Raw genomic sequence first — 24191 nt, 5'->3', positions numbered from 1 at the left:
TAGGGTCTGTGCTCTTCACATCAAAACAAGAAGAGTTTTCACTGAACTGCTGCCTGATCAGGATTAAAAGATCATGCCGCTGAAGTTACCTATGCTTCATTCTGCAGCCATCTCTGGTTTGCTATCCCCTGGGGCAGGATCTGTGATTCCTGAAGGTACATACAGTAGGTGACCCATGCTTCATATCATGCTCTCCACAGAAAAAAATGTCTTATGAGCAGTGGGTGTTTGCTGGTTACTATCCAAATTCTGAAAGGATCTTCAGGTTGAAGGGAAGCTTGTGGAATGCCAAGGAAAGTCTTACCTCTGCACTGAGTGAGGGAAGCCTCTCAGCTCCCAGTCTTCTTAGTTGTGAACACAGGTAACTCCTCCTTGATGGACACACTCTTAATTTCCCTTTACAGACTACAGAAACCAAAAAAAGACACAGAACAATGAGTGTTCTGAGTGCTAAATGTTAGAACATAATCACAGAAAAAAAAAAAAAAAAGCAAGAAAAGTCAAAGCAGCCCCTATGGAGAAAGAGAACCAAACAAGAGACTATAATAAATTCTGACCAAAAGACAAAAAATAATTCCCTTCCTAAAACCCAACACAAATGCAACACAAGAGATGAAGAAAAAGGCAGCCTGATTCTATTAACCAAGTATTAACACCCCTGGCTAAAGAAACCCTGCAAAAAGGAAGGATTAACATTTTCAATAAAGAGGACCAGATATTGCAGTGCTAATCATCAGCACACTCCACTGACAGAAGAATAGAAAATAATGTTCTTAATAGTGTGAAAAAGAACAGGAGGTACACAGGCAAAGAATCAGAGGTTGCTGCTGGTAAATGGCAAATCACTTGTTTAGGAAAAGGCATCACAAATAGGGGAAGTCTCTGCAAGAAATAGTAACTTTGCAAATTGTCCCAGCACCTCTGTGTCTGGCTGGCTGAGCTGCTGTTCTGCTGGTGGAAAGTGCTTTAGCACTAAGCATCAAAGCCATGCTTTGCATCACAATTTTCTGGTCACCATTTTTTCAAAAGTAGACCCCAAATGTCCTGTACATTGCATAATCTTGCAAAAAACCCATACCAATTTACTGAGTAGCTCTGAAGTGTGGTGCCTTGTGTTCTTGTGCTGCCTGTCATTACAGCAGCAGCCTGCCTGTTATGTTAAGGTGCATGTGGAAAGACTGGAATTGTGTGATTTAGTGTAAACAGTCACAGTCTCTTTACAACTGAGTCTGCTTGCTTGAAGTAGCTATTTAGCATTGGCCTCTAGAAGCTGAACAGGACTGAGCCATTCCCATCCCCACAGAGCAGCTTGCCAGGTATTACAGGTAAGGAAATTCTAGCCAGGGATCTCAACTCAGAAGGAGGGCTGAGGGTGCTGAGGAGGGCAGCTAAAGGCTTTAGGCTTCTTTCTGCTGCCACCCTTGTTATCACTGCATTTCTCTGTGATAGTCAGTGGGACCCAGACACTTGGATATCTGGAGCTATGTGCATTTTGTGCTGCTTGGGTGCTGTAGAGCTGATGTGGCTCTATGCATACATTAAGCTCAGTATCATACAATGTGTGATCAAACCTGTTTCTCCTTCCAAAAGCCTCCTCAGAGAAATGTAGTTCTTATACATGCCATGAAGAGAAAACTTGGGTTCAGATAAAACACATAATTTCTGGCTACCACAGAACTGGACCTGTAAGTTACTTTTAACCTCTTTCATGAGATGATAAAATAATGGGGACAGGGTTTTGCTCTTTCCCTGTTTTCCTGCAACACTCCAGTACATCTGGGGCCTGTGAGTGCTACAAATGACATACAGCGTGATTGAATATAACCAAGAATCCTCTTGCTCCCTACCCTAAAATGCCTACAGAGCCAAATAACATTCACGTTGTACACAGGTAGCATTTTGTTCATTTTTGAGTGACAGTTCTTTGGAGAACAATGCAGGTACACACAGTATTAGATTCTTCCACATTTACAGACTCAAGGAGAAAAACTGTCCTCTCTTGAGACTTCCAGGGCATTTAAGCAGGCAGAATTTAATTACTGACAGCATAAAAGGATGTTCTCTGAGCTTCTTGGAACAGGAATGAAGAAGCAGGAGCAGGACCAGGAGCACAGACAACCCACATGTTTACTCAGAGGGCTCCTTCCCAAGTTTGCTGAATCATGAACATCTCTGACGCAGGGAATTCTCTCCCTGCTGCTTGTTTCAATCTGTGCTGTGTTAGGGTACAGAGCTCTGGTTTACAATGTGTTTTGATTTGGCTGGGGGTGAAAGGTTCTCAGTTTTAAGTATAGTTTCTTTTCCCCCCATTAACCCATACAGTGTCACAGAGTCCACTTTATTCTCAGAATTTCATTCCTGGACGCAGTGTCTGAGGGTTCTCTGAAGTTTCCTCAGGGGCCCTTCAGTTCACAAGAACACTGTTACCAAGAGATTAAATGAATTAAAAATTGATGACTGTTCTGTACTGAATGTCTTGCAGTCAAGGATATTTAAACAGATAGCAGGCAGGATGGGGGGAAGATTGTTTGCCAGAGTATTTTTTCCTGTTTTTAAATAATAGTTTTATGGGGACAAGGAGGAAGATAAAGAAGTGTGGAGCAGGGGGAATGTCTGCTAGTTCTGGGTAAGGAAATTCTTCTTATAAACGCAATATTGAGAAAAAATAGACTGCTCTAAGAAAAGCACTAAACAACACAGAAACATTCAGAGAGAAATCAGAGAATTTTGCAAATTAATGTCATTTGAACCCAAAGCCTGTCTTGGTGGGGCTGGGCACTTTGATAAAGGGTACTCCCCTGTGTGAGTTTCTTACAGCTTCTGGGGATGGATTGGAACACAGCCAAGTGCCATGATGGTGGCCCACTGTGGCTGCTTCATAGAAGGGCAGAGTGCAAGGCAGAGTGAACAGAAGAGCCATTTTGCCCGATCTACCCAGCTTTAGAGGTAGCCAAGATTCAGTGCTGCTGTAGTCCCTGTTGTCCATGAGCTCTTGCCTGTGCTATCTGATGCTTTTTTTAATACCATCTGGTGTGATGGTTCCTGAGTGGGAGTGTGTGTGTGGCAGATGTTTGTGCCTCTGTTTTCTCCAGTGCTGCTGCTGGAGGTGGGTGGAGAAGTGACTGGCCCTGTGTCCTGGCCATTCTAAGAGAGTTGCAGGTCCAGGTCAGCTTTAAGTTAATGAGGCTGTTATGGTTCACATGATCCCATGTTCACAGTTCAGCTCTTTAAACCAAGACCAAAGTTTTAAAAAATGCTGGTGACTATGGTTCATTTGTCTTCTGATTTCCAGCTGGAGACAATTTTAAAAGAGGTACTCTTTACAGTGTCTGCTCTGAACCTGTTGGGCACCTTTAAAGGTATCATGATTTGTGTACTCCAAAGCATCTCTTTCTTTTCTAATAATGATGCTTGAACTTCATCTGCACCCCTAACTTCACCTCAGATCCTCAGAAGATGATGTACTGCACAGAAGGGAAGATGTTCATAGATGAGAACAATCTAATCTTGATGGATCAGATCTGCTAGCAGACAGGGGTGCAAACTGGTTTATACGCACTGTCTTTCTGCCTTTATTCCACATGAAACACCAGTAATTTTTTTCTTCATTGTTCCAGTCTGGATTGGTGACTGAGGAGCTTTCTTCCATGTCCTTATCTGCATAAAAATAATGGCCCTGTGTCAGTAGTAATAGAGAACCAGTTGAGCAAAACAGGATATTTTGTGTGCTGTGAAGTTCCATGCTTCAAGTTACATTAGTTATGAATATGAGATTAGAGTTCAAATTCAGAAATACAGATAGGTGAAACAAACTCTGTAGTTCACTGGGTAAAATCCACAAATCCACTGAGCAAACTGCTACAGGCTCTCCATGTGTGCCTGGAGAGGGAGGGACAGGACAGGAAATAGTGAAGGAGGGCACCAAAGAACATCTTGTTTACCATGTTTGGAATAAAAGTTCAAACAAATGACAAAATGTGTGACATCCAGTCTTGATTGAGAGATGAATGAATGCCTCAATAGGTACTCAGAATAAAGCAGCATTAGATCCTTCCTTCGTTTTATGATTCAATCTATTGGTAAACTCATTAAAATGAATGGTCTCAGTGACCACCCAAGTTGTATTCTTCTTCTTTCTTTAGAAACTGTTAATTTCCTCAGAATCTAAAAACCATTTCATTCTGAAAAGCATCTATTACACATTCATGTGAGCTAATAATTTATGGACCATCTTAGTTGTGTTAAAACCACAGTCACTCAGATTTCAAAATATAATTGACACAGTTAAAGTACAACAGTTGTAAGTTTATTTTTCATTCTAGCTTTGCCCTGTGAAATGAGCCTGTTTTCTTTGGAGAAGAATGAAGAAGGAAAGCCTCAAATGCATGGATATAATTGTCTTCATTAAAAGCTGGCTGAAAAGACTTTATCCTGTGGGGTCTACTCTCTGTCTCTCTGAGGTAAGTTCCCATGTATTTTTAATGGGCAACTTATTGCCAATGAAACCTGTATTCTTGCACTGATACATGAAAGTGGATGTTCTGTACTGTTTCATTGTGCTGGGTCTCCTGGGAAGAGCAGCTCATTACAGCGTCAACTGTCCCTGCCCTTTGCAAAAAGCCCCACCAAGGTCATATCAAGAGGTGATGGATAAAGGCAAGCTTTAACCCCTGACCTTGACTTTCCTGGTGCTGAGTGTTAATAAATCTACATTTAGGGGGAGATGTTTTCTCCCAGCTGCTTTTTGTTTGGCAAAGGGGGTGACATGCTGTTGCACAACAGGTTGCATTTCCTAGGGCAATGCTGTGTGTTCCCAGCACAGAGTCCCACACCCATCACGGAAGGATGGCTGTGAACAGGGCTTAGGGTGTGGTGGGGCTCAAGCCACATGATGGACTGAGATGTCTGGATATATGGGCTCTCTCATTTTCACAAGGGAGCACTTTGATACTACAAAAACAGTGAGGTTTCTGTTCTTTCTGCTGGAGCATAGGTGAGGCTGAAATGTTTACCCATGTCGTTGTCTTCAGAGTGGTGTTTGAGGTGACCTTCAAGCAGCTAAAACCTTTTTAAAAGAGTCCCCCTTCCTATCACACCCATGGGAAGCCAGCATTGATGAATACCAAGAGGAAACAATTCCTTTGGAAGGTTTCAAAACTACAGGGATACTCACGAGCACTCTTCAGCTCCCTTTTTCAGCAGCCTCTTGCCAGATAACCAGAAAGCTTCTCCCAAAGTTGTTCAGTGGCATAGCTTTACTTGTCCAGCTGAAGGAGACGCCTCTGTCCTCTTGTCCACTTTTCTTTCTCTGTTCCTCTACTTATTTTCCCCAAATGCTCAGTCTTTCCTTTTTTTTTTTTCTTCCCAATCTCATCCCATTTTCCTCAGCTTTCTTCAGTGAACAGCAGCAGGCTTACTCCATCCTCTACATAATTTTTTGTAGGAGCTGTAATGCTGCTGGCTCTTATGTTTCCCAGTAGGGAAAAGAGCCATTTGGGGCACACCTCAACACAGATTAGAGAATGAGAAAATTAATGTCCTGGGCTGATGCAGCGTGCTTCCGAACACTTGGTTTCTTTTCTGATGAGAAGCATTGCCCTAAAACTTCCAGTGCATGAAAGCTGCCTGTGGTAAGTGAGGTGGAAAAATTAGCTCCTGCGTAGAGCTTCTCTCAATGGCTCTGGGCATTTAAGTGCTGTCATCTTCCAGGGAAGTTAAATTGCTCTGTTGCCTGTGTCCAATTAGCCCTATAATCAACTTAGCAGAATGTGGAGCAGGAGTGTGCTGAGATGGGGTATAGTCATTTTGTCAGAGGATATATTCAGATTGATCCCAAATCGGAGCAAGGACCCACAATGGGATCTTGGAACAAAGGGCAGAGATTATACTGAGCTACTTGGAGCCTTTACAAAACTGGAGGAGAGGGAGGGGAGGAGTGCTTTCTGCACACTGGAGAAGAAATACCAGAAATGTCAGAATTACCAAGCCCAGAAGTTAATGACACAAATGTTTGCATTTTATTAATTCAATGTAAACATTCAAGATTGCTGTAAAAAATATGCAGCCAGCAATAGCAATGAGAGGTCAGCTTTAGAAATACCAGGGTTAGCAGGTAATTGCAATTGGCTCTAGTATTGTTCCCTCTTGGCTTTTCTAGGCAGCAAGGCTTTGTCCCGTGACTCTGCAATTTGTTTAAACTCCTCTATTGCCAGAAATTAATTTGGCTGTATCTTTTTGTGTTTCTGATTCTATACAGGATAAATAGCTGGAATGGAACCTTTATCCCTTCTAAGCCTCCCTCTAAGCCTAAGTTAGTGCAGACATGTTAGAGGAAGAATTCACAGCCCTGCAGTTTGGAAAAATGAGATCTTTCTGCACAGCTTCTTTGAAGTGGGTACCAGACCAACATTTGCTTACATGATTGGCCAAGGTGACAACTGATGTCAGAACAGTTTGATGTGGCACAACCCTTTTGCATCCAGGGCAGGCTCTCTGAGACATCACTGCTCTGTCTTTGCATAAATATTTCTGACAAATGCCCATTTGCTCCTTGGATGAGCTCTGTCAAGCCCTGGCATATAGTGCAGAGGTCATAACAAAGGCCACATGAGTATGTCAGCAATCCATAAACCAGAGAACAAGAAAGGCCAAGATGGAAATATAAAGGCCTTCCTCCAAGGCGGCAACTGAAGTTGCAGTATGTTTTTCTTAGCTTTCAGAGTAATCTGTAGAGCAAGGAGGCAGAAAACAAGATGGAGTGTGGATAAATAGAACAAAAATTGCCTTCTGGCGGCAGATGATGTAAAAGTATACCATTAGATATATACCCCAAAGTGTGTGCTGCCATTCAGTGACACCTTGATAGGCTGGAGAGCTGAGTGGAGAGAAACCTAATAAAGTTCAACAAGGGCAAATGTAGGGTCCTGCATGTGGGGAGGAATAACCCCAAGTAGCAGTAGAGGCTGTGGGCTGACCTGCTGGAGAGCAGCTCTGCTGAGAAGGACATGAGAGTCTTGGTGGATGACAACCATGAGCTGGCAGTGTGTCCTTGTAGCCAGGAGGGCCAATGGGACCCTGGGGTGCCCAGGAAGAGTGTGGCCAGCAGGTCAAGAAAGGTGATCCTCCCCTCTCTACTTGGCCCTGATGAGCCCACATCTGGAGTGCAGTATCCAGTTCTGGACTCCTCCATACAAGAATGACAAGGAGCTACTGGAGAGGGTCCAGCAGGGTCCACAAACATGATTTGGGATCTGGAGCATCTCTCTCATGAGGAGAGCCTGTGGGAGCTGGGCCTGTTTAGTCTGGAGAAGAGAAGACTAAGAGGGGCCCTCATCAATTCATACAAACTTCTTAAAGGTGAGTGTCAGGAGGAGAGTGCCAGGCTCTTTTCAGTGGTGCCCAATGACAGGACGAGAAGCAATGGCCAAAAATTAAAACACAGGAAATTCCACCTCAACATGAGGAAGAAATTTTTTACATTGAGTGTGGCACAGCCCTGGAACAGGCTGCCCAGGGAGGTTGTGGATCTCCTCTCTGGAGGTTTTCCAAACCTACTTGGATGTGTTCCAGTGTAGCCTGATCTAGGTAACCCTACCTTGGCATAGATGTTGAACTGGATGATCTCCAGAGGTTCCTTCCAACCCTAATGATTCTGTGATTCTGTGATCAGTCTTGAGTGCCTGACCCAGTTGGGCGCTGTGATGGCTGGGTAGTGTGGTCAGTAAAGGCTCTTCCAGCTCCAGTATGAAGTCTTATGCTTTTGACCAAGCAGTAATCTCTTATCTTGTATTCTGCTTCTTCGTGATCTCTTCCCTTGAGCTCTGATTGATTTTCAAGGAAGTGGTGTTTTCTTCATGCCCTTCCACATCTGTCTCATGTTTCCCCTTCTCATTTATTCCTCTGTGGGTGCTCAAATTTTGGTGCAATTGGTCCTATGGCTGTTCTGGCCTGCTACTGTGTAGTACGTCAAGCTTTGGGGTCAGGGCATCATCCCCAGTCTCTCTTGTGCTGTCATGGAAAATGAAAAGCTTGTGTCCCTACAGCTGCATACTAAAGGGATATCATTTTAGGAGCAGGTAGTAGTTCAGAGTTTCATGTCCAAAGCACAGCCTTGATGGATGTCTACATTCAGGAGCTTCCTGTCATCCCCAGTTTCATCCTATTTGATACAGATCTCCTGCTGAGTGACAAGTGGTGTGAGCTTACTGCAGCAACAGAAGGTGAGGGGAGTAGTTATTTTTAATGCCCTAGGGGCATCCTTTGTCCAGATTACTCCTTTGTCCTCACTCCATATTGCTGTCCTTTAAGGTTCAAAAGTTGCCATGTGTCCTCAGCATGGCTACAGGAGAGGAGAAATAAACGAATTTGTTTCTCTCCCCTAGCTGTACTGAAGCCAAACAAACTTGGTACTTTTTTTGCAGACATCATTTAATATTTTCCTCCTGGTAGTCTGCCAAGCAAAATCTTTACAGAAAAAAAGCATGGTGATAGAAAAAGGCCAGAGCAGGAGCTGTCTCTGTCTCCCAGGTCAGAGAAAGGTCAATGCACATTAAATGAATATTGCTGGTGCTTCTGTTGCAACAAGGCCCAAGCAGTTGAAAGCCAGGCTGTATCATCTGTGGCTGAAAATAATTTGCAGTGCTGCTTCCTGAGCAGCAGATTGGCTTCCCATTACACAGGCTAATGAGAAAGTGTCACAAGTGGTCTCAGTAATAATCTGCAGCAGACACCCTCCCGCCCCTTCTCAGCACACTTGCAGAGATCTTTATAAGAGAAAGAGAGAAAGAGAAAAAGAAAGAGAGAAAGAGAGAAAGAGAGAAAGAGATGAAAGGAGAGAAAGAGAAAAAGAGAAGAAAGAGAGAGACAGAAAGAAAGAAAGAAAGAAAGAAAGACAGAAAGAAAGAAAGAAAGAAAGAAAGAAAGAAAGAAAGAAAGACAGACATAGTCTCACAGTATGTTCTTTTGTATGCTCAGCCTGAATCTGCAATTCAAAGCAATGGGATCAAGAGAATTGGAAGGGAGAGGTTCCTGTGCTTACATCACTACCCGACTGCAATTCCACTAAAGCCCTCAGCAAAGCAGAGCTGTTGGCTCCTAAGGACTGAGTATGGCATATCCCTGGCATCACCTGATTGCACAGTGGCATTTTAGGATTTCCCAGGTAAAAATATCTATTTTTGAGACTTATCTTTTTCCAACGCCTCCATTCCACCTCTCCCTGGACAGTCTTGTACCTAGATGCCAACAACAGAGCAAATGGCCCCTGATCCCTGCAGTGTTGTGCCAGTTTGGAGCAAAAGCTCAGAATCTGGGTCAGGGCAGAAATGAAAGATGCTGACCATGAATCAGTGTTCACCACTGAGCCTCCCAGTTAAGATACAGTGAGGGGAGGCACCTGACCTTCTGAATGCAACAGCACGGGGATTCTTACTGGGCTGGTATGTTAACAACTGTATTAAGCTGTTACATTACAAACTCTTCTTGGCCATGGAATATATATATTTTTGCATTTGGATAGCTGAGGAGGCAACACAGTGACCTCTGCCCCTTAATCCACTTTTGTTTCCAGTGCTGCTCCAGGGAAGAACAGCAGCAGCCTTTGTAATATACTGCCATGATGCTGATAGGTCAAAAAGCACCATGATCATAAACCACTGCTTTCCAGGCTAAGGCCAAGGTTTGCAAAGATCGATTCTCCTGCTTTGCAAGCTTCCAGGAGCCTTCACTAATTGCACTCTGTTATTCATAGACCATTGCATTAACTCTGGCTTTCTAAAGGGCCCCACTAGAAACACTGCAGGCATAAAAGCAGCAGAGTATACCACAACCTTGGAACATAAGTATTCCTTCTCTAATTTATTCCTGGCCCACTGTTGTGTATTGTACATTATGTTGCAGAAGTTATGAGAGTAAGAATGTCCTCACTGCTGCATTCTGGGTCTAGCCAAACCTTGGGGGAGGAGGTGAAAGGAGGATGATTTCTTTTCCCCTAAGGAAAGGTGGGCATGGTACAGCTTTCCCAAATAAGGGTGGGATGGGCAGTGGACAAAAGGGGTAACAAGCAAGGAACAGACTGAGAAGTGTGTGAGAGACGATGGAGGCCTGACAGGGAAGCAGACTTACTGCCAAACCTTACCGGGGTATTTTTGGCTCATGAAGGCACTGAAAATTGAACAAGGACCAGAGGAATGTGCCTACCTATCCAGGACCCAGTGAATAGAAAAAAAGTTGTTTACCAGCCTTTCTAGTTCATCTTTTTCCGTCACTTTACCTAAATTTTCCCCATTGAAATAATTTACCTATCTTTAAGTTATTAATTATACGTTTTATTAAGACCTGATTCTACGAGAGTCTGGGATACTCTCGTGTCTTCTGTGTGATGGATCTAGCTGGAAGAGAGAGGCGATCAGAAGGTCTACCTCAAGTCTCTGGTCTGTTTTGGACACAGAAAACCTGGAAAGTGTGGTGTGTTCAGTAGGGGAGGTGTTTGCTATTATCAGCATCACTTGTATAAAGAGAATACCCATAGGCATGGTGCCCTACATATGCTCACAGGGCTTCAGGGCTCCTTGTAAACTTAGGTCCCCAGTCCCTTGTTCTTTCTGGAACACCACTGCAGTGCCATCTAAATGTCTCACCTGGGGGCCTTTTCTGTGGTGTCACAGCTCAGTAACTCACTGGTTCTTGGGCAGGTCTCACCCGAGTGAGGAGCCAGAAGCTTCCAGCTGAGACTGGAGTAAGCTCTGGGCCTGCATACCAATTTTTCTGCAACCATAAAATAAGTCGCAGATTCTGAGCCCAGAAAGATAAAGTAGAGCATTATTTATGTTTAATCTTCACCAGAAGTCACAGAATATCCAATGCAACCTATGATAAATTACAGACTTTAGATGGAAGACCAAAAAGGTGCATTTTTATCACTGTGCACTTGCCTTTTTCAGCATATGCCTGATTTGGACTCACAATTAAGTATTTCTTCCAAAAAGTAGCTTCTAACGTAAGATGTGGCATGGGTCAGGCTCTGTTCTCCAGAGCAAGTAATTACTATTATAAAGTTGAAAGTTTACTAAAAAAGTAAGTGTGAAGAATTTCTGTGAAGATTTTCTTGGCCATTGGTAAAGTTTGTTTAATTGACTGTGAATGCAGTTTCAGAAACAGGCCAGTCTAACAACATAAGACTAGCTACCATCACCTCTCCTTTCTGCAACAGATACTTGTACTGCAGCATTGTGAGAATTTAAAAAGGAAGGAAAAGGAGCAGAGAGGAAACAAGAGAGCTATTCAAAGAGAGAACAGAATGACGTGAGTCACATTAGCACTCCATCTGGTCACCTGAGTTCAGAGTGGTTTGATATTTTGAAGACATTATACATAAGAATTCTATATATCAATACATATTTACATTTAATTCTAATTAGAGAAGGATGTTTTCCTCTTTCTATTAGATTGTAAGAAGACATAACAAGATTGTGAGTGCTGTGCCTGAGTTTTCATGAGGTTCTGTAAGGCTGAATTAACCAGCAGACCCATGAAATTTTGACCTAGCATTTGGGAGGCAGCCGCTGAACTAATCTGTGCTACTATGTTGCTTAACCTCAAATCTAAAAGAGGCATTGAAACCCATAATAAAGCCCCAGGACTGACAGTCAGATCGTGTTACAGACAGGAACATCACTGTGGTCCAAGCTGTCGAAATACTAACCACGAACAATAAGAAGGGAAGGTTGAAGGGAGGACAGGTAGGAACTTTGAAGGAACAACAACACTTACAGGTTAATCCATCTCTGCAGGTTAATCCATCTCTGTGGTGTCCTTGTCATTTAAAGTTCTCCTGCCACATCATGAGAATGGGGAGCCATAACTGCTCAGAAACAGAAAATATTTCAGCCTCTAGGGTTCTGCCTGATCTGTGTCACTGCCATTAAATGTAAAGTGTCCTTAAACAGGCATCTTCAAGAGAAAACTACTGAGTGGGAGAGAGGGAGCTGAGACCTCCGTGGCTTGCCTTCTGGTGCTTTCTCTCTTTCAACAGTGCAGATGTTACTTTCCAGTCGGGTTTAAGAGAGAATCCCTACTGTTGAGAAGATTAAGGGATTAAACAGAAAGGGCTCCATTGCAAGAATTTCACTTCCAGCTGGTGCTCAGTTGAGGTAGAAAGTTTTCTGAGATAGGGAGATACAGATATGTTGTGCATACAGATATATTTGGCTCCTCTGATTAATTCAATGTTAATACAGAGTCACATTTTCCCTTTGGAGAAAATTAGAGTAAGATAGTACCACATGCTGTCAGTCTTTAGAGGAAATCTATAGGGACAATTGAAGTCCTGAAATTATTTTTCTCAGACTTTTAGTTTAGACTCATGACCCTCCTCCCTTACCCATGTAATTTTAACATTTTTTCTTTTAGTTTTATCACAAGTATCAAAATTACAAATCTGTGACTGGATAGAGTAGGTGAACTGTGAATTTTTCTCTCTTTTGCTGGGTTAAGCCCTATCTTTCAAGCTATTTTATACATAAAGACATTCAGCTGCCTCTGATCTTCACAAGCTTTCTCTTGGTTTCTTTAGAATACAAAAGTGGAGGGCTCAAGCAAACCAAAGCCCATTGAAGTGAATAGTCTGTAAAGATTAGAATGCCTCTTTCTTGCCATGTCTTTTTTGGGGGCAGAGAGTGTGGCGCAGAAGACTGGGTGTATTGGGGAGGAAGAACTGTACCCAGCCTTTCCTCTTTGTCAGGTGTTACCGTATTGCAAACGCACTTTAAAGGTGGTTTGAACTTAAAAAACTCAGCTAAAATACAGAAACACATCTCATTTTGTATTATGCTGAACAGGCACCCTGTGCAGTTAAGAAGGGTATGAGAACAAACCATGAGATGGATTGACTGATCCCTGATACATGGGAAAACATGCAGCCCATTGCTGGCTTTTTGGTGCAGCATTTTCTTCCCATATTCCTTGCTCTATATTATTTCTACCATGGTCCTTCTCTGGATTTACCTTTTTCCCTTCTTTCCACTTTCTTTCTAGAAGGTCTTATCAAGGAGGCCTGTTAAGGACATTGCCATGTTCCAGTTCCAGTTTAAACATGATTATTACTGTGGACACACCAATAACCTAATCAGCTTTCTTCCTTCATCAAACCCCTATGGTTGTTTTACCTCATAAATGTGATTTTCTGGGATAGGAAGTTTCAGAATTGCAAAGTTTGTCTGCAAATGGAACAGAATGAATTCCCATCCTTTCTAAGTGCCTTGAAGGCTGGTGCAGTCTGTTTTCAATTACTTATATGATTACGGGGCAGTAGTCAGGACAAGGAGAAAAGATATGATATATTTTCTGTACAAGTCACTCATATTTTATAGTCATTAACCCTTTATTTCATAATTGAAAAAGAAATCACTGGGACAATAATTTCTTCCTATTTTCTGGTAGCCGCAACAAAGCCCTTACAGATTCAAGGTACATGGGTGCATATAATTTGAACTGGATATGATTTAAACCAAGAAAAGGAGGGAAATTCTTGATTCTCCACTGAACCTTTTACAGCTAAGGTTTTACCTTTGGTTTTGTTTGTCTGATTTATAGTTTGGAGGTTTTAAGTGAAAAATAGCAGAACTTCAGTGCCATTAATACTCGTATTTGTTGATACCATCCATGCTGTTGTGGACAGCAGGAGGAGTTCTTCAGGGACCCGTAGATTCATTCTTCCCCAACCCCACCCATTACAGCTGTCAAGCAGTAAATGAACTGGCTCCTCATGTTAGTTTAGCGTTGGCTTGTGACCTGTATTTTCCAGGGTGCTTTATCTGCCTCCTTACCAGCACTGTGAGTCGCCCAGCCCTGCTCCCGTGGCTCCCTCTGTGCAGCCCTGGGGCCGCCGCAGCCCCGGCCAGCTGGAGGGTCCCAGCTGGTGTGCTGCCACCACAGCCCTGCTGGGCTCCACCTGCCCCAGAGCACAGGGCTTGTCACTCAGAGGGGACTGACACCGGCTATTAGTCGTGATGGACGCACACTTGACTAGTTCTGATAGTGGTATTTTCTTTCAGACTGTGACATTATTTGAATAGATCACCTTTGTTTAGCACTCACCATGCTCTCATTTGTCAAACAGTTGTCTTGAAACAATGTGACTGTACAAAGTTCTCAAATATGTCTATTTTTGAAGCAAGTTTTCTGTTTTTCAGTTCTTCAGGTGCCACTATCAGGAGTCTAAACTCCTTTGTGAAAATACAGCTTGGAAATAATGAATTCCCTGCTTGAGCACTCAAGAGGATTTTCTTTATTGCTCCTAACTGCTGGGAGCATGTTCAGCTGTAGCTCAGTCAGAGCTCTGATTGTTCCCTACCTTTTATGACACCTTCTTTGGTTAAATTCTGGAGAGGTTAAGTTCTTTGGTTAATTTCTGGAGAGGACATAGCAATATGGGCTAGAGAGGTTAAACTGGGAAGACCCCTGTGTAGAGTATCTTCTTGGTCTCTGGAAAATTGTCCACATTTTCCTCATTTTGAAACCCTAATGGTCAAACAAGCAAGCAAGCTTCAGAGCTATGTTGCAGCAACTGCTAGGGCAGGCAAGTTGGAACCATGTAGAAGTGCAGTCTTGTCTACACAGAATCATAGAATCATCAAGGCTGGAAGAGACCTTTGGGATCATCTGGTCCAGCTGTCCACCTGGCACTGCCACTGTAACCCCTAATCCCCTAAACCACATCACCCAGAGCCAGATGCCTCTTGAACACCTCCACCACCATCCTGGGCAACCTTTTCCAACACCTGACCACCACAGTGAAAAATATTTTTCTAATGTCTAATCGGAATATCTCCTGTCTCAGTTCAAGGCCATTCCCTTTACTCCAGTCACTGCAGGCATGGCAGAAGAGACCAGCCCCAAAAACCTCCTTTCAGGGAATGGTGGAGAGCAATGAGCCTCTTCTATTTGGAACTGAACAACCCCAGCTCCCTCAGCTGTTCCTCAAAAGACATGTTTTCTAGACCTCTCAGGAGCCTTGCTGCCCTTTGTTGGACATGTCCAGATGCAGAGCTCAGCACGCATCAGTGAATATCTGCGCAGTGCCGAAATACAGCTCTGCCCGTAGCAAGGTGGAAGATGGAAGCAGTCAGAGAATTGCCTGCCAGTGAGTACAATATGCATATTGTGATGCCACAGTTGAGGAAAGAAACAGCTAACCCTTTCAGTAGTACAAAAACAAGATAACATTTTGTTACAGTACATCGTGTATATCAGCAATCACAAACTCAAAGGAGTATTGTGGATCTGCAGAATGGAAACCAGCTAAAGGTATCACAATACATTTTCATTCTCAGGCAGGCAATTATCTTCTCACATTTTAGAGAAATAATGTTTTTGAATGCATCAGCAAGCTGAAAATGAAACAAGTTTTCAATATTAGAGGGGACAAATTCCTGGTCAAATTGTAAATGTTTGCATAACTTTTTAAATCTTAAGCTACTCCCACCCCTCTCCCCAAACACAGGCCATTCATTTCAAGTCCAGTAGGAGTTTTTTTTCCTGTTAACTGCTAGAGGGCTGCTAGGGGCTACCTACAGCAACTCAAAGCAGGATTACCACCAGCAATAAAGTAGATAATCTCTGGCTTTGTTTAGGTGAGTTTAGAGATGATTTGTGGCTTTGCTATTAAGTACCAGAGGTCTCTGTACTGTGCTGGGGATGGATTCCCACAGAGATGGGCTCACTTCTTACAAATACAGAAAATAGGATATTCTGGTGGGTTTTACTATGCCTGCTCAGTATAATGTTAACAGTACATGTGCACACATCAGCAGAGATGATGATGAACTGTCAAGATATCTCATCAGGTTTTAAAATTACTGGACACTAAGAATATCTGTATTTGTGGTTCCACACCACACTTAAGAGCAGTGCTCTACAGAATTATCAAAGAATCTGATTAATGAATTTTGATTCTGTTCAGAAGCTGTAGCAAATCAGTTTGCTAAGCCAGTATCACCTGAGGAGTATGCAGGCCCATAGTAATTCCTGGTGAAATTAGAAGAGGAAGAAAACTGCCATTGCAGAAAAATAAACTTGTATGCTGAAATGTACACTGCACAGAGAAACTGAGCTTTGTTATTTTACTCAGCAGGACCACGTGGTGATAAAGTGGGATTGCTCTGGCATTTCAGAATTGCTGTTCTGTGTCGTAACACGATCCTCAAAATGTCAGAGCCTTGAGGAAGTGATGGACTGGTTTCTTAGCAGGAGCAAATCCCCAGAGCTACCTTGGATGTGCTGATTTGCATAATGTGGAAATTCTGTCACCATTTTAGACCATGAAGAAAATAATTAGGGGAACTGAGTTTATTATATTTTAATAAAACCTTTGCTTTTGTAAAACTTAATATTTCCTTATCTTTACTTATAAAAGGGTGCATTTGTGTAGAGAAAGGTTGGACTTTGTTAACCCCCTTTGCACAAAACAGCACAAGCCCCTACATGGCTGTGTGTGATTATTACATTAACACATCTCTATGGTTACACCACAGAAACCCTTAAGTGTGAATGCATTTTTTCTTTTAAGTACCAAGATGTTCCTGATGGAAAAAAAATGACCTCTTCTTGGCTACTGAGATAGAGTCAGGGATGTGATTAATACTGACTGTATTCCACTGTTTTTCCCTGAAGACTAGCTATTAATATTTTCCAGTGATGTATGTCCTTTCACTTAACCATAAATGGGTGGTCAGCAAGGTATCTAAGCCCATATTTTGTCTTAAAAAATGACTTTCACTGTATCATTACACATATGGCCTTTGACTTAATATCCATGGACTGATCCCTTCCAAAAATGCATAAATGAACTCCTCATCCCATCTTGCTTTTTTCCCCAGTTATCGGCTCTCTAAAGCAGATCCAACAGCCTGTGAAATGGCAAGTATTTCTAGATTTGGTATATTACTGAGTTAACTCATAGTGGCAAGCTGCTGAAAAGCTTTTCTCATCTGTTACTACGTGCTCTTTGATGTACAGCCTGGTGAAGTTGGTTTGATTTGGCTTTATTTTGGGTTCTATCAGTTGTATCATTGAATTAGCCTAACAAAATAGCTGACACTTTCAGAAGGATGCACCTCTCATTTTCTTTTAAGCAAGTGTATTAATAGAGAAGAAAGTTATCCAAGAACCAAAGCCATGCTTTCTTAGACAGATGTGCACAAATAAACAAAACAACCCCCTGAAACAAATTGAGCCACCACAAGAACAGAGCAGTGGAACAAACCAAGGTACTGATGGGTGAGAAAAATTAAATAAAAGGCTTGAAAGCAAAATGGGTTAATAGAAGTTTCCTCACTCTTCACTCTGTCCAGCAACTTTCAGTTTTTTCTCAAGATCTATGAATTTCTTATAGTCCTCTCTAGATTCTTAGGAAAGGCTCCTTTCTTCTACAAGCACAAACCTTTGCTTCCTGCTACAGGCAGTTCCTGTTGTCCACCCGGATATTTCTTCATCTGCCCTGTGGTGCTGCCCACTCTCGTGGTCTCTGCCATGCTGTATTGCTGCCAGGAAAGAGCAGTTTCCTTCCTGTTGCTTCTCCAGCCTCTCTTTGCTGCTGCCCACTATCACAACCTCCTCAGCAGAATATCCTGTCCGCATCCCAGGCACCATCCTGCTCAATGCTGTAGGAACATGCTATGGGAAGAAACTTTTGGCATTGGGCATGCTAAAAGCAAGGGTTTGTTACAATTTACCTTTGTCGTCTCCCCAGTGTTGATTACAAGAACCTTGACTTCTCTTTAAATTTGATTGCAAGATCCACAGGATGGGGAAGCCAGCAGCTGGCTAACACCCTGCACAGATAAAATCTGCTCTTTGCAGACATCCTGGGGATGTTCTCAGGAGAGGTCAGAGAAGTAAGGGGACAATGGAGGCAGCTGTGAGGTAGGTTTGGTGCACAGAGTTCTCCTGGAGTGTTGGCACAAGCAGTCTTGTGGCTTCAGAAGTTAATGTCTGCCAGGGCATTTTCTGTCTCAGCTTTCTCACTTTAAGCTTTTATATGAACTCCATATCTGGATTACAAGTTCTTCAGATGCAGTGTCAGATCATTTTGTTTTGTTACTGACCTTCTGTCTCCTTTCTGCTCATCAGTTCCTCTTTCTGTGTCCTGGTGCCCAGAAATTGAAGTGTCCTTTTAGAGTCAACTTTACAATGTATATTCTTAAAAAATTATAATTTATAATTTACAGTCATTTACATGCATTTTTTGAGCCCTGCAATGATTGGGCCCTCTTGGCACTAACAGATTTCAATCAAGAGCATGCTTACCTATAAATTAGTGTCTAGTCCTCTAATAATATCCCAAACACCCCAGTTTAGTTTTTTAAAATATTTGGTAAGACCGGGTTTTCTGTTTTCCTTCATGCAAACAAGTGATAGAATGTAGAAACCAGTGAGCATGCCCCTGGGACCTGGGAGTCTGGGCTTCATCAGGGCTTCAAGCAAATCTCACAGCTGAACCCACAAACTATCAGAGGCACAGAGTCATGTATATGCGCTTCTTCCTTTCAAGAGAGACTCTTTGTGCTCTGAAAAGCCCGGGCACAACTGTTGTACATGTCATTCCTAAAACTGCCTCTCCACCTCCTGGTAAGTGACCATTTTGACAGAAATGTCAGTATTTCTGCCTTTGAATAATTTTGATGAAAGAAAGGGTAAAAAGTGTCCTCCTTTCTAAAGAGCTAACAGCAAGTGGTGTTCCTCACTCAGAAAATTTTCTTGAAAGTGCCTGTCCCCCAAAGACATATAATGAATGCTCCTGTTGCCAGGAGGCAATTGATATCTTCATGTGGAGGGCTTAATAAATTAAAGCACAGTGGTCAGCTTCCCAGAAAAATGTCACAGAAGGGCAGGTGTCAGGGAGAAACTACAGTAACGTGGGAGGCAGGTACAGAGAATTAGCAAATTCCAGATAAATCAATTAATGCTGCAATTTACCATTCTAAAATTGCATGAAAATGAGGGTGAGCTGAAAATCTAAAATGCTTTTGCAACAGATAAATAAGTAAGATTTTGGAAGACCTGTATTATTTAATGAACACGGTCTGAGTAGGTGAAGCCCTAAATTGCATTTAGTTGTGGGTTATTTCTTTGTATTGCAAGACTTGGGACTTATAGAAACTATCTTATTAATTTATTGGGGCATTTTTTGCCTATGATAATTTTCTTGCAGTGTCTGCAGCCTTCCAGTGTCTGCACAAAAGTGCACAAGCCAGAAAAAATCAAGGTAGTTTTAAGCAACTTCTCATCTAGACACTATAATGATACCAATGATCATATAAATCAGCCAGATCACTCATTGATGTGAAATGGTAAAAAATAAATAAGACTTATTTTTGACGTGGTTAACATCAGATGGTCCTAATTGAATGAGTATAAATATTAGAGATGAGGATGTTTTTCCTAAATATTGCCCAGACAATCATATTGATTTCAAATAATGGTTCCTTACTAAAATCAGTAATTCTGCCTAACAAAATCAGAGACAGCCTCAAGATGAACAAAGATATTTGGATTTATATGTTCAAAGAACCCTAGATTTAGGGTTTCTACCCATCTTAGTATATTTTAGAGGTATTTAAAAAATACAGCTAAAATTGAAGTGGTTGGATTCAGTCTCTTTAAGACCACTGCTGAAGTTTGAACTGGTTTCTTTAGAGTTTTTGGGGTTTTTTTATCTGCAAAGACCAAGCAGAACTGATTTAATCTCTAATGGCAAAAGCAAGGCAGAGCAGTACATTCCTTCTGTTGCTTTCGGATTTGTAATGTCATCTGCTGCATCAGAAGAAACGTAAATCCTTAAATTTAGATGTCTGGAGCACAATTTAGCGGTTCCTCTCTTACTCTGGTATTTGAAATAGTTTGCAGTGTGAGCACCCAGGACTGATGCCTGTTTCCTAATGTACCCATTGCTACAGACCTTGTGCTCCCTCTGTTAGCTATCCTTTAGAAGGCTTTTTAGTGCTTGGTGAGCAGGTAAGACTGTGTGCAAGACCACAGAAAGTAGATTTATCCAAGGTTTTTATAGAAAATGCAAATATTTTAGGGTTGTTGAGTAACATTTTATGTCGCAATGAAAAAGACAAGCTATGTTTACCCTTTAGAAATAACAGATGGTTATTGTAGGGTGTGGGGAGAAGAAACAGAGAGGAATGGGTTGTTTCCAATGGGGATTTTAGCATACATGGAAATTAAAAATATGGGGTGATGAAGGTGAAAAAATAAGTTCTAAGGAGGCAACACGGTCATACATGGCATATTATTCTGCAGATGAATTCTCAGTTTGGTGCCATGTCCGTTAGTGTTTTGTTTTGTACACCCAAACTGGACTTTCAAACAGATGCATGAACATATGCCAGTCTTGTGTCTTCAGTGTCTTTAGATGCTAAATTGCATTCCAAGAAGCTTAAACTACCTGAAGTTCCCTCTTGAGAATAAACTTTTCTGGGAAAGGAGTTGTAGTGATAGCTACAGAGCTATTTTGTGGTGATAGTGGGAAGTGACTGACTTGTTGGCAAAAGAGGAAGGGTTGAGACACAAGGAAGTGTCTTAAGGTATCATTCATTAGAGGAAACATGGAAAATGTTGGAATTCCTGTTCAGAGGCTTAGACCTACCATGTAACATTAGGAAAATTCCATTAATACACTCAAGTTCTCTATGAATAGCTTGATTCCTACCTCATGAAGTTGTCAAGGTTTCCAGATCCCAAGCCACTTATCTCCACTAGAAACAGGGTTTCCTTGTTCTGCTTTCTCGTAACAGACCAGATGCCAGTCTGGGTCAGTGATGGGCAAGAAAGCTCTCAGGGAGTCCAAACCTGGTGCAGGCACAGCCCTAATGGCTACAGGTGTGCTACAGGATACAGGAAACAGGGCCCATTTCTTCTGCTCACTCAAGCGTTAATTCTCTTCAATGAGAAATTAAAAGGATAAGACCTGTGTGAACAGGGGAAAGTTGAAATGGGATTGACCCACTTTCTTTCTTTTCTTATGCAGCACCTCTTAAATCATGCCAGGGAAGATGGATTATACTTTCAGTCATGAGATAAACCTGTAAACTAGTTCTTGTCTGCAGCACTTGTGTATTATAGATCTTGTGTCTCCTGAAAGATGAATAATTACAGTCCCTGGGGATACCCTCTTTCAAAAATGCAGTCATCATGGATTCAGCATTGTGGGATAGCTGTATGGACAATGATGATAAAACAAACAACCTTCTTGTCCCCAACAGGCATGAAAGTGAAATGGGAAGAGAAGACAGCTCTCATTAGATTAATGAGCAAGGCTTCCAATTTCTGGACGAGTTTCTGTTTCCTTTGCTTTGATGAAATAAATACTATTTGATAAGGACAACCGAGTACCATCAAATCAAACTGTTTCATTAACCAATTGCATACATCCTTATTTAAAGCAGACTTCTTCCAAAACAATGTCCTATGAATAGAATGGATTCTTTAGAATAAATTGACTGTTTTTTCTTCTCCTCTTTTCCTGTTTGGTAATCTGTCTTCATTGAAGACTTGGTGAATCAGATAACAAAACCTAATGATTTGTAACTCATAAATCTGTAATGTATCTCATGGATGAATTCTTCCACATGCATGTGACATTTATCCTATATTTAGAATGTTGGGCCTACTCATTATCCAAGTGCTACACAAAGAATTCTCTTTGAGCATATGCTCCGAATATAACATACAGAGGTGCTACATAGGGTCTTTTTTCAGGAATCTTTTTGAAGTGTATATAGTAAAGAACATAGTGCAGAAGACACAGCCATTGTTATGAAGCAAATGAGCTTTGCAAGTCGAGGCATCTTCTGGGGTAGAAGGAGAGTCCATTGTTACCAAGCATGCAAAAATCACTAAGTGATCTTCTTTCTCTGCCTCTGTTTGGTGCCACTGGACCAGGTAGTTATCATAACTGGTACAGCTGTACTCTTGCTTTGCTACCCTTTGTGGTACTAACAGGCATAATGGTCACAGAGACCCATATACCCTGGCACTGAGCGATGCCATGCTCTCAAAAGGAAACAGAACTCATGCTCCATTTTACAAAGAATCAGACATCGCTTCATTGATGCATTGGCCTAGGATTGATCTGGGTAGAACAAAAGAGCCAAGATTTAATAACTATGCAAGTCAAAATGACCTTTCCAGAAAGGTGACAACAGCTGCAAGTGCATAGAGACACAGCTTGAAATCTTTGCACACATGCAAGGAAAGCTCACCATTTTGCCTCTGGCATTTGGGCTCAAAGTAGGAAAAGGACCAGAGATGTCTTCAGCTACCTCATTAAGTGAAAGCACAGCTACTCTCCCAGGAGAAGGATAGGGTGTTTGTCACTCTCCAGTTTAAATTACATATTTCAAAGCCACCGTTGTTAGCTTCCAACAATACTTCAACCTTGAAAAGAGTTTCTGTGCAGAAAAACTTGAAACAGTAAAGCATCTTCTAGCTTTAGGAAGACAAAATATTATCAGCATTTACAAAGATTTGAGCTCAGATGCAATAGGGTGCAATTCAGGACATGCATGTATATTGTTATTACTTCTTGTATTCTTGCTATTACCAGTACTTTTGTTGTTATCATGATGAAGGCCAACACAAAAGGCCTGTGAATATGCTCCTTGATATACAATACCTTGCCTCCCCAGAATGACAATGATTATACAGAAATGGAAAGGAAAACTGCACAATGAAGTAAAGTCCCAGCATTTAAGCTCCATCAGTCCTTAAGCAGTGACCCTGGGACTCATCCAAAGAGCCAGGATGTATTGATTAGACATGGGACACATACCTGCTAAAGCTTCAAACACAGAAACCAAATAAGGTATTGTCCAATTTTTATCATGTTATAGAATACAAAATTGCCTGAACAAGCACTAATAGACTATATTTGAAATGATCATTGCACACTCTTTATCTACGTCCGCATTTAAAATTCATATCAATATCACTTTAAGTCAGAATCAATAGCAAAACTCCAAGCTCTTTCAGCTTGTCCTAGTATAAAGAGTAGCTGTAAAAAATCTAAACTTTTTCATAATTTGTCTTAGGTCACAAAATCCTGGTTTAAGACAATTAGAACCCTAATGTTATATCAAGAGCCAGCATTGACTTGCGGTGGTGATGGTTTTTCTCCCAGTGTCTCTGGCCATGGTACATTTCCTGGTGGTAAACTGTCCCATATTGTTTTAGAAAATAGCATTTAACCATTCAATATTTTGCTTGTCAACCTTGTGTCATGAAGCAGTGTTCTGTCAAGTAGTTTGAAAAGGGCAATAGCTTGCAGAGTGCAGAAAAAAAAAACATCAACAAACAAATAAAAGAAAAATATTAATCTGAAGGAAAATAAAAAAGATGTGCAAAATCCCCAAAATTCTGGAGATTTTGGCTTGTTTATCACAGTGAGTTATAAAAGAAGTCCAAGAATGGACAAGTTCAGAACCTGACAGGACCCTGCATAGTTGCTCTAGAAAAAGACACCTAAATACGTGCAGCCTTCTGTAGTGCAAGTCAAGAGTGAAGACACCTCCCTTCCACTCTGCTTCCCACAGCCCCTCTCTGTTCCCAGGGTGGGGATCCCACAGGAGAAGTGACCCTCAGCATCAGGTGGAGAGAAGAGGGAAAAAGTGTCAAGAAATAGTAGGCTAGCCAGATTGTTTTACATGTTTGAGGGGCATTTCTGCTACAGTGGGAGTGATGACATTAAGTAAAGAAAGGAAAAAGAGTAAGAGTTCCCTGTGATGTGTGTGAGACAAGAGAAATGGCTTCAAAAATACCTGTGAGCTAAGAAACCATGTCCAGGTCTCATTATTATGGTGACTCTTCCAAGAGCTGAAATACAAAAGCTGCTGGCAGACCTGTGGGAGTGAGCCAGAGTGGCCATCAGAGAAGAGAGCAGCAGGAGAGAGGGAGCAGATAATAGAAATAGGTCACTCCATCAGATCAGATCAGTCTAAATCAGGCCTCACACCTTGTCAGAAGTTAATAGTCTCAGACTGAGAGGGAAGGTTACAGCGTGATGGGAGAAGCAACCCACCAGCCTCCTCCAGAAGACTGCAATTTGTTTGAGCTGTAGATATATTTAACCAATTATTTATTGCAACTCTACCTTGTCAGAGTAGGGTTTTTTTCTCCCTTAAGTAAGTATA

The sequence above is a fragment of the Lonchura striata genome, chromosome 3 (assembly GCF_050655825.1).
Source record: "Lonchura striata isolate lonStrDom1 chromosome 3, ASM5065582v1, whole genome shotgun sequence".
NCBI classification, from domain to species: Eukaryota; Metazoa; Chordata; class Aves; order Passeriformes; family Estrildidae; genus Lonchura; species Lonchura striata.
This window is presented reverse-complemented; position numbering follows the sequence as displayed.